Genomic DNA, 16,494 nt, shown 5'->3' on the forward strand with positions numbered 1-16,494 from the left:
TGAGCCAGATTTCTATCAGGCAAAGAATTTAGCAAATAATTTAGACAGTTAAGCCAAGAATCCTGAAATATAGATTGGATGTTATCTCAGAAAAATAGTTGATATCTCGGAGGGATTGGAAGCTTCCAGATGAACTTGAAGCACCGGCGCTAAGAGAGCTGGGCATATTAATTGGGTTTGGACTTGCGCTTGCTTATTGGTTATTGATGGAGGGAGATTTGGCCCGACCCCTTGGTCGCGCAACACGTGGAGGCAATCGAGTATGACCTGGTAGGAGTGTCAGTTCGGCACAGCGCCATAGCCATTGCCCAAGAAGCGGCCCGAGCTCCCCAGGGAGAGGTCCCGAGCTCCCCAAAGAGAACCCGTGCTTCTTAGGAGGTAGAACCCGAGCTTTTCCTTAGAAATCCTGAGCCCTACAAGGAACACTCCACGAAAGGCAAAGCCCGGACTGACCCACCTCGGGTAAGTCCGGGCCACGCTCCTGTCCGAACTCAAGACTTCACCTCACGCACCACTCTAGCAACTCGCGTGACTGAACGACCATACCTGACACTAAACAAGTCCGTACTCTGAGGCGGCGTGCCTGACTGATCAGGGATCTAACACATGACAGTCGCACTCCAATGGCCACCTGCTACCGCCATCTCAGTCGTTGCAGAGACGGCACCGACAGGGAAGACAGTGACGGTTACGTCTGCCCCTCGCAGAGGCGGTTACACCTGATCTGGCAGAGGTTTGGGAGTGAGTGCACTAGGGCGGTTATAAAAGGCCCTCTTCCCCAAGGGTAAAGGCAAGTGATATCCTACGCCTTCTGGTCTAAAAGAGCTTCTCATCTCCCTTGCTTTCTCAGAGTGCTAACTTGAGCTTCAGAGCATTCCCGTTGAGTTCTTCCCCCAGGGATCTCTTGTTTCCTCCATGTTTCAGGCATCTCCTGCTCCGTCAGAGGCAAGGTTACCGGCAGCTAGGATCGACCGGATCGCGCATCATAAATTATTATTTACTACTTTTATGGTATAAGTTAGATTGGTTATAATTTTTTTTTTCAGTATATGTTTTTCTAGTATCATAAGCCAGCTCGTTAATATTTACCTACAATAATGGTTTTCAAAACTGGACCTGATCGGAAAAATTGGGAATCGGTTAGGTGACCAGTTCCGTTTTATTCCATAATTGTTATTTCGCTAAAAATCGTTGATTTGGTCAGTAAACGTTGATCCGGGTGGTTGAACCGTTCAAACTATCTAACAATTTTGATCATTTTTATTTTTATTTTTGTCAGAGCAGGTTGTCCGTTCAGTTCAACGGTCAAACCATTCGACCCAGAAACCGGACCCCAACTGATTTGTTGTCCAATTCGGTTTAAAAAACCTTGCCTACAACTAATTCAGATTACTTTTTATTAGAAAATTAAATATAACCACTCTGGCACCTCTTAATACTAGACCATGCATTGCATATAGGTCTCTTCTAATAATTCTTTAATTGCTTTGTTCATTAATCAAATGGATTTTTTTTTTTATCAACACTCTTTGATTGGATTTTAAGCTCCCGTTTGGTTCGAATAGGGGTCTGGAATCAGAATCGGAATGGACTATTTTGATTTCAACTGTTTGGTTGAGTGGAATCGGAATCCCATTCCCATTCCTGCTAGAATGGCATTCCCCCCATTTGAGGGAATGGTCATTCCCTGCCCCTCCCTTGGGAATGAAATCCCATTCCTACTGATTTTAATTCCCATTTCCATTCCTGTCTGAACTAAACTGATTATGGGAATGGACCATTCCAAAGGATTTCGATTGCAATTCCGATTTCAATTCCAACTGTGAACCAAACGAACCATTTTAGACAACTACGATTTTATATAATGAGATAGTATTCACCATCTTTTTTTGGGGAGGATCACGCCTTTCCTTTCTTTTTTTTTAACCAAACATAACCTAGAGGATTCTTATAACCTAGGCATAATGCCATCAACCATTCACATTAGTCAACACCCTCTTAAAGAACTGTTTACTTTGAAGCAAAATTTAATTCCAAAACTTAGAAGTGGAATCGGTTAAAGTGTACCATCAAATAGAATTATAATAATTTTAATTCATCCATCTTCTTCATTTTCTTCAATCTGCAATGCGATGAATCGAGCCCTCTTTGATATGTATATGTATCTTGTAGCTACATTTACTTAGGATCTTGGTTGATAGTTTAGTGTAGCTTGAAGTTTTTATTTCCTTAAATCAACTTGATTGGTTTTCCTTGTCACTTTCTTAGCTATTGTCATTAATGGGGTTGGGTGTGAAGTAGGGAGTAAAAATCAAATGCGGGAGAGAGTATGCAAGGGTTTGGATTGATCCCAACAAAATTATGTTTTATGGAAGTAAAATGTTTTATTTCCATAAATAATTTTTAGTACTAGGAGGATAATGACCCTCTCCGGCCTCTGCTTGAAAATGTTACCACCTAAGTTGGGCTTAGGTTTTGTATTCAGGCCCACCCAGCCTATATATTCAGTTATATGTATGCTGTGCATAAAGTATCTATTTATCTATCTATCTATGTTAAAAATATAAGCTTAGAAGTAAGCTCATGTAGACCCATGTCCGTGCTTAAGATATAATCCTTATCATAGTTGCAAAGCTCTATCCAGTTTGGCCCATGATTCACCCTTAACTTTAACGCAGCAGCATCTAACGTTGCAAGGTGAGCCCTACATGGAAAGTCATGAAATTGTATTTAGTGAAAACCCTGAAAGACGAAAATAAAGTTACAGGAGTTGAGAAACCAACTTTTCAATGAATTTTTTTTTTCGATAACTTCTCCAAAGTGGCTCAACCAAAACCCTTCCAAACGGGCCCTTTAACTTAGGGGAACTTGGCCCCATTTGGGAGGCTAAGCTGAAGAAAATTGCGAAAACAAACTTTTAAAATAAAATAAATTTAGGTTGTCCCTTAGTGAAACTCTCCCTTTCACATTTTGATTTTGGCATTCTTTGTCCTATATAATAAATGATTTAGAAGATGAAAATTAACACTTTTTGAGCACCAAGACGCAACAAGTATTGTCGCATTATATATGTGGTCTCATATGTATAGTAGATCTTTTTTGGTAAAGAAGCAATTGGCATTGAGAATCGAGGTTTTTAAAATTGAACCGGACAACAAATCAGTCAGGGGTCTGGTTTGGTTTCTGGGCTGAATGATTTGATCGTTCGAACTGAATAGATGGCCCGTTATTTTGATAAAAAGTAAAAAATTTAAAAATGGTTAAAATTGTTGGACGGTTCAAAACGGTTTGAACGGTTTGACTGCCCAGATTGATAGTTTACTGGCCGAATCAACGGTTTTTGGCAAAATAACAGTTCTGGGGTAAAATAGAAATAATCACCTGACCAGTTCCGGTTTTTCCAATCCGACCATCCGGTCAGTCCAATTTTGAAAACCATGTCGAGAATGAATCAACCACCTTGTCTTCACCTCACCCTATGTATAAAACTCCAAAAATACTCATTTGGGAGGGCTATCCTGTTGCTATTCTTCAGCTTTAATGGATTTCGAGACATGGAAGGTTGGAAAGAAATATTTGGTAAATGTAGGGACTAAGGAGTAAGGAGAGCTAGTGGGTGGTTGTTATCCAACCACCTAAATGACTCTCATCTCAAACACTTGATTGTTTCTCCATTTCTTCCCTCTCCCATTCTTCCATTACATTCATTTGACATCAGATTAATTTAGAACCATTGTCCAATCCTAAGAATTGGGCATAAGGCCTAAGCCTGAGGTCAAACACGATTTGTCCAACCTGGTCCAACCCGAATTGAAAATTGACACATTCATGTTTGACTCAATCCTAGACCAGGCTCTAGTTGGTCAATCAAGATCAAACACTAATGAATTGAAAAGTTGCCCTAAATACGCTACAAACAATATCCGATTATTTGAATTTGATCCCATTAAGGGTGATCCAAGTTCAATCTGTTTATAAGTGGATCAAATATGGATTCATCCTTTAAGATTGTTTCAATTTGAATTAGGCCTTGTTTGATTTCACTTAGAATAAGCAATTAAAAAATGTATTGTGAATGATATTTCATAATTAGTGTGGGTAAAATAGTATTTACACTCAATATTTTTTAGTTGGAAAGACAAATGAGGACCTGAATTAACAAAGGTATCATGTGTAGAGGCTCCCAAAACAGCCCAGGCTATTTTTTTCCAAACAGCCAAAGTGATCTCATGTTGGGACTACACATTAAGTGCTAAATAAGCACTTATTCTTGTTTAGTAAAAAAGAGTGAAGAATAAGTGCTTATTCTAAAAAAAACCAGTAAAAAAAGTCACTTGGCAGTGGCTTTTTTTATTTGACCATTATGGGACGATGCAATCCCTAAATATTTCATTTATTTCCCATTATACCCCTATGAGGAGAAAACCCTCCTTCCATTCAAATAGAAGAAGACAAAGGGGTGGGACACCAGTATTGTTGGAGACCAACGACCACCGATAAGGCCAAGAAACCGGCCGACGATCAGGTCGGTTTGATGTATTTAACCATTTTATCCTCTTTACTCTTGATTTGAACTGGTTTTTGGAAAGTTTTTAACACCTAGAAATTTCCTTTTGTTTTTTTGTTCCCATATCTGTTTTAGAAGGTGTTTAATGGCAAGAAACCACTGTCCAGGCGCCAGTGATCGAAGGTTAGAGGCCTGAGTATGTGGTCCTCGAGGAAGGTGCTTCGATGCTTAAGTCAGTAATGAGTGATGAGATCAATCAAGTCGAGCTAGTTTGAGCCAAGGAGAGGTGTATGAATGCAAGAGTGTTGAAATGAGAATGAGAATTAGAGAGCTTGGATAGATCAAACCTTGGGGGGAGAGAGTGTCGTGGTGCACTCAAACACATTCCCTGCAGGGTTCAAGGGAAAATACTTGCTGCCAAGTTCTTCGGGAGGCTTCGCTCTCCCCAGTGGGGGTGCTTATTCATGAGAGATTGTGCTTCCTTTAGGCTATGTTTGGTTTAAAGGAAAAAATAGGGAAAGGTAGGGAAACCTTTACAAACCTTGTATGGGTTTCCCTACCTTTCCTTTCCTTTCCCTACTTTTTCCTTCAAAACAAACACAACCTTAAGGTTCTCACTTGTAGGATTATCCGCTAACCCCGGTATGTGGTGTGTTGATTCGTTAATGTGGCTCAAAGAGGTCGACTGTGCTTGGGACATGGCAATGCCCACATAACAAGTTCGACTGGCTGAGGTATGGCCCTAACAATTAGATCATATGGGTACCTTTGTTTTCAAAAACTAAAATTTGAAAAAGTTGTTAAGGAACTACATTTGGGTGTCATATAGCCTAGTATATCCCCATTTTCAGCACTAACCCCCCATACCTATTATGCAAGATAAATTCCCCATACCTATTATTAACCAATCGGTAAATGAGCTGCATGAGTCTAAAATATTTTCAAAATTATATTTAAATATGGGCAATTGTCAAATTAGGGTCAATAAATAGAACTTTCCAAATACACATTTAGAACCCATGAGGGTCATTACGACTTTGTAGCAAGGTTTTAAGAATTGACCCGGAAATGAAACTGTTTTGGCTACTAGTTTTTGGGTTAGCAATATGACCGTCTTAATCAAATGGTTCAAATGTTAAATAGTTAAATATGACATGTATATCGCATCTTAACCTTAGATTGGAATACTAGGGTAAGATAGATACACATACTTATATGAGAAAGGGGTTATTGCCAATGATAAGCCATGCCACCAAATCTATCTTGATTCTCTTATTATTTTCTTGTTATTTATCTACTTCTACTCGGTCTTTATATTTTCTTTGTTCACATTTAGAACAAAATGTGTATTTAAACACCAACAATGGCTGACGTAGGCGCATGTAGCAAAGCCTAGGATGACGCCACATGGCATCGGCCAGATGCAATCTTGGCCGCCCACTACCAACCACCTCCAACTACTCCCAATGATAAGCAACGCCACCAAATCTATCTTGATTCTCTTATTATTTTCTTGTTATTTATCTACTTCTACTTGGTCTTTATATTTTCTTTGTTCACATTTAGAACAAAATGTGTATTTAAACACCAAGATGTAGGCGCATGTAGCAAAGCCTAGGATGGTGCCACATGGCATCGGCCAGATGCAATCTTGGCCGCCCACTACCAACCACCTCCAACTACTCCCAAGGCAAAGTCAAGTATAAATAGGGGTGTCCCTCTCCAGGTAAAGCACCTTGCTCATTCATGTTCTTTAGCTCTCTTGCTCTCGAGCAACCTTGTCTGAGCCCTCACCTTAGACCTCGTCTAACCCCTCTTACACACTTGACTAACTTGACTGTCGAAGTCTCCACCCTTGGGATAATACTCAGGGCCTTTGACGTATGATCTCTTGCTCTTAGGTTGACAAATCAGCATTGGCTAAAGAAGCAAATTTACCTTGTTGCCCTCGACCCAACCTTAGTAACAACAGTGGCAAATCAAATGTGTGTTCATTCTCCTCTTCATATATAATACTAAAGTCTTTTATGGTAATCAGAGTAGAAACCCATAGCTGGTAATACCTCCAACACTCAATCGTCCTATTCAACAACAAACTCCACACAAGCTTTAATATCTGTTCTTGTGCTAATATTCATAACTACATCCTCCATGAACTTTAGTCAACTAGTCACGGTCAACCTGAACCGCTATTAATACTATCTGCTCTAGGGATCACAAGTTCTCCCTACACTCATCAATCTAGAAGTCATTGGTTGTGTAGATGGATCAATTCCCTCACCACCTTAAACCATTGAGAATGAAGGTAGGTCATCATCTAATCTAGATTATAATCAATGGAGGAAGCAAGACAAGTTTCTATTGAGTTGCATGTTGTACGCCATTATAGAGATAGTTCTGAAACTCAGTTTGATGGTGAAAAATTAGACAACTCAACCAGCATTACATCCTCCGTCGATGATGGAAATCGGTTTCCAAACTCAGGAGTAATGAAACATCTTACTTCAGACCTTGCTAATCTAAAACTTCACTCTAAAGTATATCGGTATGAATTAGATTCGGGTTGCAAAGGGTGCATGTTTGCAAATAAAAAATATTGGTGCATCTATTCTACACTCCATTTAGTGTCCATTTGGTTCACAGTCAGAATTGGAATCGAAATCATTCGGAGTCGGAATCAGAATGTTCTATTCCCGTAGTCTATTTGGTTTAGACAGGAATGGGAATGGGAATTAGAATAAGAAGGAATGGGATTTCATTCACAAGGGATGGGCAAGGAATGACTATTCCTTCATATGGGGGAATGCCATTCTAGCAGGAATGGGAATGGAATTTTGATTCCGCTCGACAAAATAGTTAGAATCGGAATAGCCCATTTTGATTCTGATTCCAAACCCCTATTCCCATGAACCAAATAGGGCCTTAGATCCTTTGTTCTCAAAGTTATATTGCATGTTCCTAAGATTATGAAGAATCTTCTACCGATTGCTCAATTTTCTACTAATAATGATGTGTTTTTTGAGTTTATTACACTTTTTTTATTGTAATGGATTAGCAAATGAAAAAAGTACTTATGAAGGGCCGAATAACAATGGTCTTTATCAACTACAACCAAGTCATTCTTGCTCCAAGGAGAATTTGGCATTTGTAGGGTAGCACACTACTATTAATACATGGCACCAACATTTTGGTCACCCTAGTCCAAACTTGGTCCATATAATGGTCTCCATGAATAAACTTCTTGTTAGTTTGAATAACAATATGTTATTTTGCACTTTATGTCATTTGGGAAAAAGTCATAAACTTCCCTTTTCTACTATTAGCATGTCTTTTTTGCTTCCTTTAGAATTGATTTTTATTGATGTTTGAGGACCAGCTCCTCTTGTTTTTCATCATGGTCACAGATACATATATCTATATCTATATAGATATATCTATAATGATTTTGAAATCCTTAGGCCAAGCAATAAAGCGTTAACTTCAGCTTTAGGCATATTCTTAACAAAGCATGGACCAATAGAAAGTAAAAGTCCATTGAATACTCTCTCTAAAATGACTTTCTCAAAGCATTTTTGTTTGGTTTGGTATCCTATGTTGCTTTTTGTTTAACCTAATTAACTAAATATCAAGAAAAACTATTGTTTCTTATGTGGAATCTTTGGTTTGAGCATATCCGAAAGGTAATTCAGAATCATGGACCAACTTTCCACATGTTGGGAATTAAAAACAATATCATGAGATTACCTTGAAGTCTCCAGAAAAAGTTGATTGACCTTTTGAAGTTGAAGGTCTGAGTGATCTTCAACTAAGAAATGTCAAACATTTTGGTTAATAGTAGGGATTTTATGCTAATGTTATTCAGTGTTCTTTAGTCTATTTGACAAAGTTTTGCTTACTTTTGAGTGATTATCTATTTGTTGATTTTATTAATTGATTCATGATATAAATATGATAAAGTTTCTTGCAAGACTTCTGATAACGACTTCTTATGACATGGAAAGGCATTATATATCTCTTACATCTTCGTCTATAGCTGTCCTCTCTACAGTAACAGAGCTTTAGATTTTATTATTATAGTGTGAAAAGAACTCATCTAAACAAATAGAGTTGAAAGTACAAAAAATAGCGTATAGCTAGTTTATATTATATATACATAATTTCAACTTTGTTACTATTATAAGGGTGTTTGGTTATATTTAAGTTTATTCAATAAACATTTATTGACAGTGCCACATAGGTGCCACTTCAGCATTTTCTCTCTCTTGCTCTTCTGCATGCATCAAAAATTTAAAAAGTCAACTTTGGTTTTTGTGCATGCCAGCCGTTTGTGGAAGTTATTTTTTAAGCTTCCATAAATGGCCAATCGTTTTTTCACTATTATGCTCACGTGGAGCCTAGTTGTCATAAACTATTGTAATTATTGCATTTCTCATTTTTACCAGCAAATAAAGTATAAAGTACAAACGTTTATTCAATAAACATAAACGGAACCAAACACATACTATATCCCTGGACCTGGCACAAAAAGGTACTATTATAAGCATTTTTTTTTGAAATAGATAAAGTATACTATTACAAGCATTCAACTTCATGTATAATATATACATCAATCCACTCCTTCCAGTGATTACAAAAAGAATATAAGTTTAGTTTTTCAAAATCAGCAAGGATGGTATCTCAAGAGAAAAAAATGTGTATTCCATGGCCCACACTATGTTACCCAGATATGGCAAAGACGTGGCCGGAAACGACGTTAGAAGAAATGATTTATAATCAATTGAAGGGGCTAGAAGAGATAAGGGTAGTTACCAAAGGTTTCTCCAAAAAACAAGGCATGGGCTATCATCAAATGTTTAGTCCTATTGTAAAGCCTATTACTACTAGACTGTTGCTTAATTGCTATTTCTAGTGGTTGGCCTAAACACCAAATTGATGTGCATAGTACATTCTTGCATAGGGACTTACATGAAACTGTTTACATGCATCCGCTACTAGGATGTAAGGAATCCTTATATCTTGACCATGTTTGCTTTCTAAATCGTTCCCTCTATGGTCTTAAACAAGCGCCACAAACATGGTATAATAGGCTGGCTGATTTCCTACAAATATGTGGTTTTCACTTTGATCTCCAAGTCAGATCACTCTCTTTCCTTCAAGAAGTCTCATAGCATTTTCTCTCTTTGTTCTTATATATGTCAGTGATATTTTGATTACGGAGTCCAACTCCAAGCATGTGTTTTCTATAATTGTGTCTCTAAGTTCAAAATTTGTAGTTAAGGTTGTGTATGGTTGCAATGCAATTTTATTTCCACTAGTATAAATGCATGGGAGTGCAAATGTGAAAAATGCAAATTATTGTTTAATTTTGCTTTGGATTTTATTTTATTTTGCTTCGTGTCTTAATTTACTTCATTTGTACTGCAATCAAACAAAATAAACTAGAATTTGAAACAAAAATAGGTAAGGACTGTTTTTGTTTGGTACTAGTGTTGTAGAACCATTTTCAGCACTAGTCTATATTATCCAAATCCAAGATGATGCCACATCATTGCACCACTAGCAACAATGAGTTGTTTCTTGAGAAAACATTGAATTTGGTGTTTCTTCATACCACACTTTCCCGATTTTCAAAGCGTAGTCTGGTGCAACATTTTTTTGGAAAAACGATACCAAACAAAAGGTCATTTTCCGAAGCACCACTTTTTCTGATGTGATGCCGCTTTCTCATAAAACGGTATCAATGCCAAACACCACCTTAATCTCTTGGTCATCTTACAAGTAAATGATTGTTTCTCGCTCTAGTAGTGAGAGCGAATATTGGGCACGAGCTTGTGCTACTTCAGAGTTTCTATGGATTCAACAATTGCTTAGGCTTAATTTGGAAGGAGTACAAATGCAAATATGTAGAGTGCAAAACCTTGTACTTTGTATTATTTTGCTTGTATTTATATTGTACATATTTGCATTTGTACTCCTTCCAAACTAGTAAACTTGGTTTTGTCTCTTTATGGACCTCCTGCACTGGTGTGTGACAACATGAGTGCCACCTTTCTTGTGGCAAACCCCGTTCTACACTCTCATTCTAAACATAATGAAATTGGTGTACACTTTATATGCAATTTTTTTCAAAAAGGGAGTATTTGTAGTTTGGTTCATTGGCTCTCATGATTAGCTTGCTGATGGCCTCACCAAATCACTCTCTCATGCGCACTTCACATTTCTATTCAGTCCATGTTAAACATTACACGACTACATATAACTTAAGGGAATGATAAGCCACTCATCAAATCTATCTCAATTATCCTATTATTTTTTCTACAAAAAAAAAGATTATCCTATTATCTCCTCTTCATATCCGATATTAAAGTCTTTTTAGCCAAATTCAAACCTCACTCTTATTGAAAATGGGGCCTCTAAATCGAAGAAGAAATGAGGAGAGGGGATAATGTCAAATTTGAAACTCCCTCTTCTTAGTGAAGATGGGGCTTTGCATTCATATCCAAAGGCTGCATTGGGCTGGAGGATGGTGAAAAGAGGGAATGCTATCAATAACAAAATGTTAATCCAATGGCAAGATATTGACACAACATATGCCACCAAGGAATGATTTAGGTGAATTAATTGAGGTTGCGTTTGGAAATGATGCAAATGGAGCGTAAATCTTGGTTCGGGGTAAATTTGCACTCTGGTTCACTTTTGCTTGTGTTTGGCAACATTACATTTATGCATTGACAAATGACAGACCAATGCATATTTACATTGATAATAAGATGTAAAAGTACATCAATAAAAAAAAGTAAATTTGCATTCAAGTGGGATTTTTATAAAAAAAAAAAGCATATGATTTATTGGTATTCATGTTTGCATCCATTACAACTAAAACTCTATTTGGTAAGAAAGTAAATTTGTCAGTGCAAAATAACCCAATTTTGCAATTTATGTGAAACGTTTTACACTCTACATATTTGCATCGTTTCCAAATGCAGCCTGAAGAAAAGTTTCTAGATGCTAACCTTGTGGACAAGGTTCAACCAAAGGGGTGGAAATGACATGAGTTTTTTCTTGTTAAGCCATGTAAAACCGTAGCTTGTATAGATGAGGTTTAGCTAAATCAATTTTAGGAGTAATGGTTTATAAATACTTTAATTAAACTAAGAAATCATCAATTGTATGGGCTTTTTATTTCTTGTAAAGCCATGCATACACATAACTGGTAATGTAAACTATAGTTTATGTAAACTATAGTTTATAGTTTAGGGGGACATTTATTTCTTGTAAAGCCATGCATACACATAACTAGTAATGGGGTTTAGTTATCTTAGTTTTATGAAAAATAGTGTGTCCATTGTAAATGGTTTCTATCTTTAGACTAAAACATCATCAATGAAAAGGGTCTATTCGTTGGGTCTTGAGTAAATCGGTCGAAATGGTTAATAGTGATAAGAATTCCTTTAAGGTTTCAAATTTCGACACAATACATCCAATACAGGGCGTATTGTATCATATCTTTTAATGTTTGATATGAGATACAATGGAAAACTTTGTGATATCATATTTTTCCACCATGTTGGACCTGTACGGAGCCATATCAGGGGTGTATCGGTCAATACGCTATGAAAAAAAGATACTGACAAAAAACAAAAAAATGGAGGGGGGGGGGGGGAGGAAGTTTCTTTTGCCAAAAATAAGACTTCTTTCACTCCAAATGATTCTAAAACTCCAAAACTCATTCATAATGTTGGATATGAAAAAAAAACGCAAAAAAATAAGTGTGAAAAATCAATATTTTGGAAGTTTTTTTTCAAGTTTTCAAAAACATTGAAAAATAGGTAAGTTTTTTTCGATTTTTCATAATATCTTGTAATTTTTTACTTGAATGCTTGAAAATGTTTAAATCTATGTTGATCTACATTTTTATATTCAAAATCACATTTTTTGTGTTATGAGTAGATCTATGGAAATTTTATGACGAAGATTTTAGAAAAATATAAAATAACAAAAAAATGAAAATGTCTTTTTTATCTACCTATAAAGATTTAATGTGTTTTAGATCTATGGATTATATATCAAATCCATAGAGCAATTGAAATTTCTTCTTCAATATTTTTTTGATTTTTTTATATTTTTAGAATTAAAAAACAATTAATAATTAATTATATTTTATGATCTAATTACAAGTATTGAATATATTATAGATTTATGGATGATCAACCATATCCATAAAGCAATTGAAATTTCTTCTCCAATAATTATTTTTTGAATATATTTTACAATATTTATTTAATTTTCTTTTTTGCAATTTTTGAAAATTAAAATAAATAGTAATTATTCAAGTAAGAAATAATTATTAATTATATTTTCACTTAGAAGTTGTGCCAATGCATATTTTTTGGTTGGATAGGATTATTGGGTTTTCCCATCCCTTAAAACTTAAGAATTATAATTTATAAATTATAGCTAAGCATATGGTTTTTTCATGAAATTATAATTGACTATAATGGGTTTCTTCATTAAACCATTAAAATATATTAATTTAATGTATTTACACTTCATTAAAGCCTTATACTTAGTATTATTTATGTATTTTTATGATTTATTGAAACATTTATAGTGTTTCAATGCATATATATGCGTATCTTAATTTTTCTCCAATACGTGTATGTATTTACGGCATATCCCAATACATCTCTTAGAATTGCCTTTGCGATACACTTGACGTTTTTGATACTTTGTACCTTATATGCCATAGCTGAAAAAGTTAAATAATAGGTGTAATGCCTTTTCAGGGCTTGAATCTTCTACTCATGAGTTTTTCCCAAATCTCTACCCACCAGACATTATAGTTGCGTATTGGAAATATCTTTCTTGTCTTTCATGGGGAAATGATCCCAATACACAGTATTAGTGTTTTGTGGGTCGGGATATGGGAACAATTTGTGCAATTTGTGGGTAGTAGATATGGAATGGTCTTTTTATGGGTTTGAACCTTTTATATAAATTTTGATGGTTAGTGATATTTATTTTATCATCAAAAGAAATAAACATATCTCACCATAATTCTTTTATTTGGTAATGTTATTTCACCAAGAAGAATCTCCAATCTTCCATGGAGTGGGACTCCTTAGAAAACACATATGACATATCATATCACAAGGTTGAATATTCTCTGTATGGACTTCCTGTTTGGTAAAACATTTTTTTTACTTCAATTACCAAAGAGCAAAATTGAATATGCACGTTCCAAAACTACTTCCTTGTTGGAAGCCTATTTTTGAGACTAGTTCACATCAAGAGACCGGATTTGCTCTTCACACAGGGTGCCTCACACGCACATCCTATCATGCATTGAGAACATTTCCTGTACTTATAAGTTATTATTCATGGGAGATGTTCCCAATGCACGATGGATATGCCTGTAAGGCGCCCATGTGTGAGGAGCAGATCTGTTCCTTCACATCAGCGCCCCACAGTGCCCCACCGTACATCTTGACCTTGTATTGGGAACATCTCCTATTGATGTTTCACATCTCTCGTACTTGTCATCGGGAGATGTTCCCAATACAAGGTCAAGATATATTGTGGACATTGTGGGGCGCCTCCGTGTGGGGCACTAATGTGAACTCTCTCGAGACCTTCAGATTCGGATAAGATGAACTCTTGTTTTGGATATTGCCGCTTAGAATTATAGATTTATTTGTAATAAAACCTATTTTGAAGTTTTAGGTATCAACACCTTGCCTTTGTGGAATTGGGATCTGCTCTCATTGAGCATGCCTCACACCAACCTCACACCCACATCCCACTATGAATTGAGAATATCTGCTATGATTAATAAATAAAAGGGAAAATTCTAGTTTAGTACCCTGTACTTTGCCTCGAGTAACAATTTGGTCCCTAAACTTTAAAATGCGACAATCTAGTACCCAAACTTTTGAAACGTGACAATTTAGTACCTACCGTCAACCAACCATCAGTTATGTGTATCACGTGATATCATGTACTACTTAAGACTTTTGAAAATATCAAAATTACCCCTTGAAAATAAAATACTGTTCATCATCTTCTTCCTCAAGAAGATGAAAAAGGGGTAAGTTTTGTGCATCTAGAACATTCAAATGAAAAAGTGGAGAAGAAAAAGAAAACCGTGTAAATTCCAAACAAATGTCCATACTTGCATAGATTTCTACTGCCTCCCTTATGAGATCAAGGTGGATTCCTGGAGCAGCTCTTAATCTAAGTTCTGGAAAACTATCGGATACTCCACTTGATCTCTCCATGAAAACGCTGGCAGTGCAAATGTGCAATGCACTTGTTCTCTCCCTATAAACCCTCATGAGAAGAACAAATGACTGATAAACAGAAAAAAGGGGAAGAGCCCTAGTGTACGCTAAAATTCTCTCCACTTAGTGTTAACCTTGTTTCTTTCTCTAGAGATTTTATAATCATCAATGGCTTCAAAACATATTCAAAAGGGGCTGAAGGATCTGCAGAAAGATCCTCTCACCTCTTGCAGTGCTGGTCTTGTGGTAGAAGACATGTTCCACTAGCAAACAACAATCATTGGACAATCCCTTTGCTGTGGTGTGTTTCTAGTAACCATTCATTTTCCACCAGATTACTCGTTCAAGCCGCCAAAGGTTTCTTTCTGCACCAAAGTTTTCCATCCCAACATCAACAATAATGAGAGAATTTGTATTGACATTCTGAAAGAGCAATGGAATCTTGCCCTCACAATATCCACAATGTTTTTGTCAATTTGTACTCTGCTAACTGATTCAAACCCAGACGATCCCATGGTTCCTGAGATTGCCCACATGTACGAGAGTAATAGAGCAAAGTATGAGGCAACTGCCCGTTCTTGGACACAGAAATATGCCATGGGATAGGAGCTTCAAATTATGGTGGTCTATCTCACTATTAAATAAGTAAACAAAACCTTATGTGAATCAACTTTGTATTCTTGGAATTTGGTAATCATTCTATGTTGCAGGATCTAAAAAAGAATACGTTTGTTGACATATTAAGAAGGGAGTGATGATCGTCCAAAGAAATCAATTGATGAAGAGGACTCTTCAGTTTGGTCTCTTCAGGCCAACTCAAGTAGTATTAAAGATGAGGATAAAGGTGAAGAAACTGCTAAGAGGAGATACAAAATTTGATGGTGAAGGCCAAGATTTGATTTTAGATGGAAAAATTAAACGGGATTAAAAGTTTGACAGTTGGTTCTGATTTGAACAGATAGTTGATGAAGAAAATTAGATAACACCTGAAGGACATTTGTGTATTTTCACATGCTACTTAATGTGTGGTTAACGGTAGGCACTACATTGTTACATTGTGAAAGTTTGAGTATTGGATTGTCACATTTTTAAGTTCGGGGGCCAAATTATCTATCGAGCCAAAGTAAAGGTACTAATATAGAATTTTTCTTTAAATACAAATATCCGAAATGTTTTGATGTGCAGTAGTTACAGGCTGTGAGGTCACTCTGAGACATGCTTTGAGAATGAGCGGATTCTGACTCGCCTCCGTGCCCTCCAAAGATTTTCATACGACTATCACGTGTGTGCATTTAAAAGTTTTTAAAACCCCGTAACTGCTCTTATATCATCTTATGAAAAATAAAAGAAGAACAGGAAATTGTAAAATACATAGGAAATGCAACAAAAATGAAGAAAAATAAAAAATAAAAAACATATAAAAAAGAAAATTACTGAAAATACAATAAAGTATTAGATAAAAATAAAGAGAAAAGAGTAAAACGGGAAACATTAAAATTTCAGAAAAACTAAAATATAACAAGAGATGCCGTGCTTTAACATGCTTAGTAATTTAACCTTTATTGTTTACACGGTAGTGACAAAGGTGTTGGAATCTAAAGGCAGCGAGTCAATGTAGAGCGGTAATATGTAATATTTTGAAAGATGGGTGGCAAAATGTAATTTGATCTTTCTTTTACAAAAGTCGTCGGAGACTAGACGTCAACG

The 16,494-nt window shown here is 36.1% G+C and overlaps 1 pseudogene; it reads left to right on the forward strand.

Moving 5' to 3' along the window:
• Nucleotides 1-14,955: 14,955 nt before the first annotated feature.
• LOC148846634 (ubiquitin-conjugating enzyme E2 28 pseudogene) lies at nt 14,956-15,393 on the forward strand (annotated as a pseudogene).
• Nucleotides 15,394-16,494: the final 1,101 nt, after the last annotated feature.

This window comes from Nelumbo lutea, chromosome 7 (genome assembly GCF_056320005.1).
Source record: "Nelumbo lutea isolate HS-2025 chromosome 7, American lotus-T2T, whole genome shotgun sequence".
NCBI lineage: Eukaryota > Viridiplantae > Streptophyta > Magnoliopsida > Proteales > Nelumbonaceae > Nelumbo > Nelumbo lutea.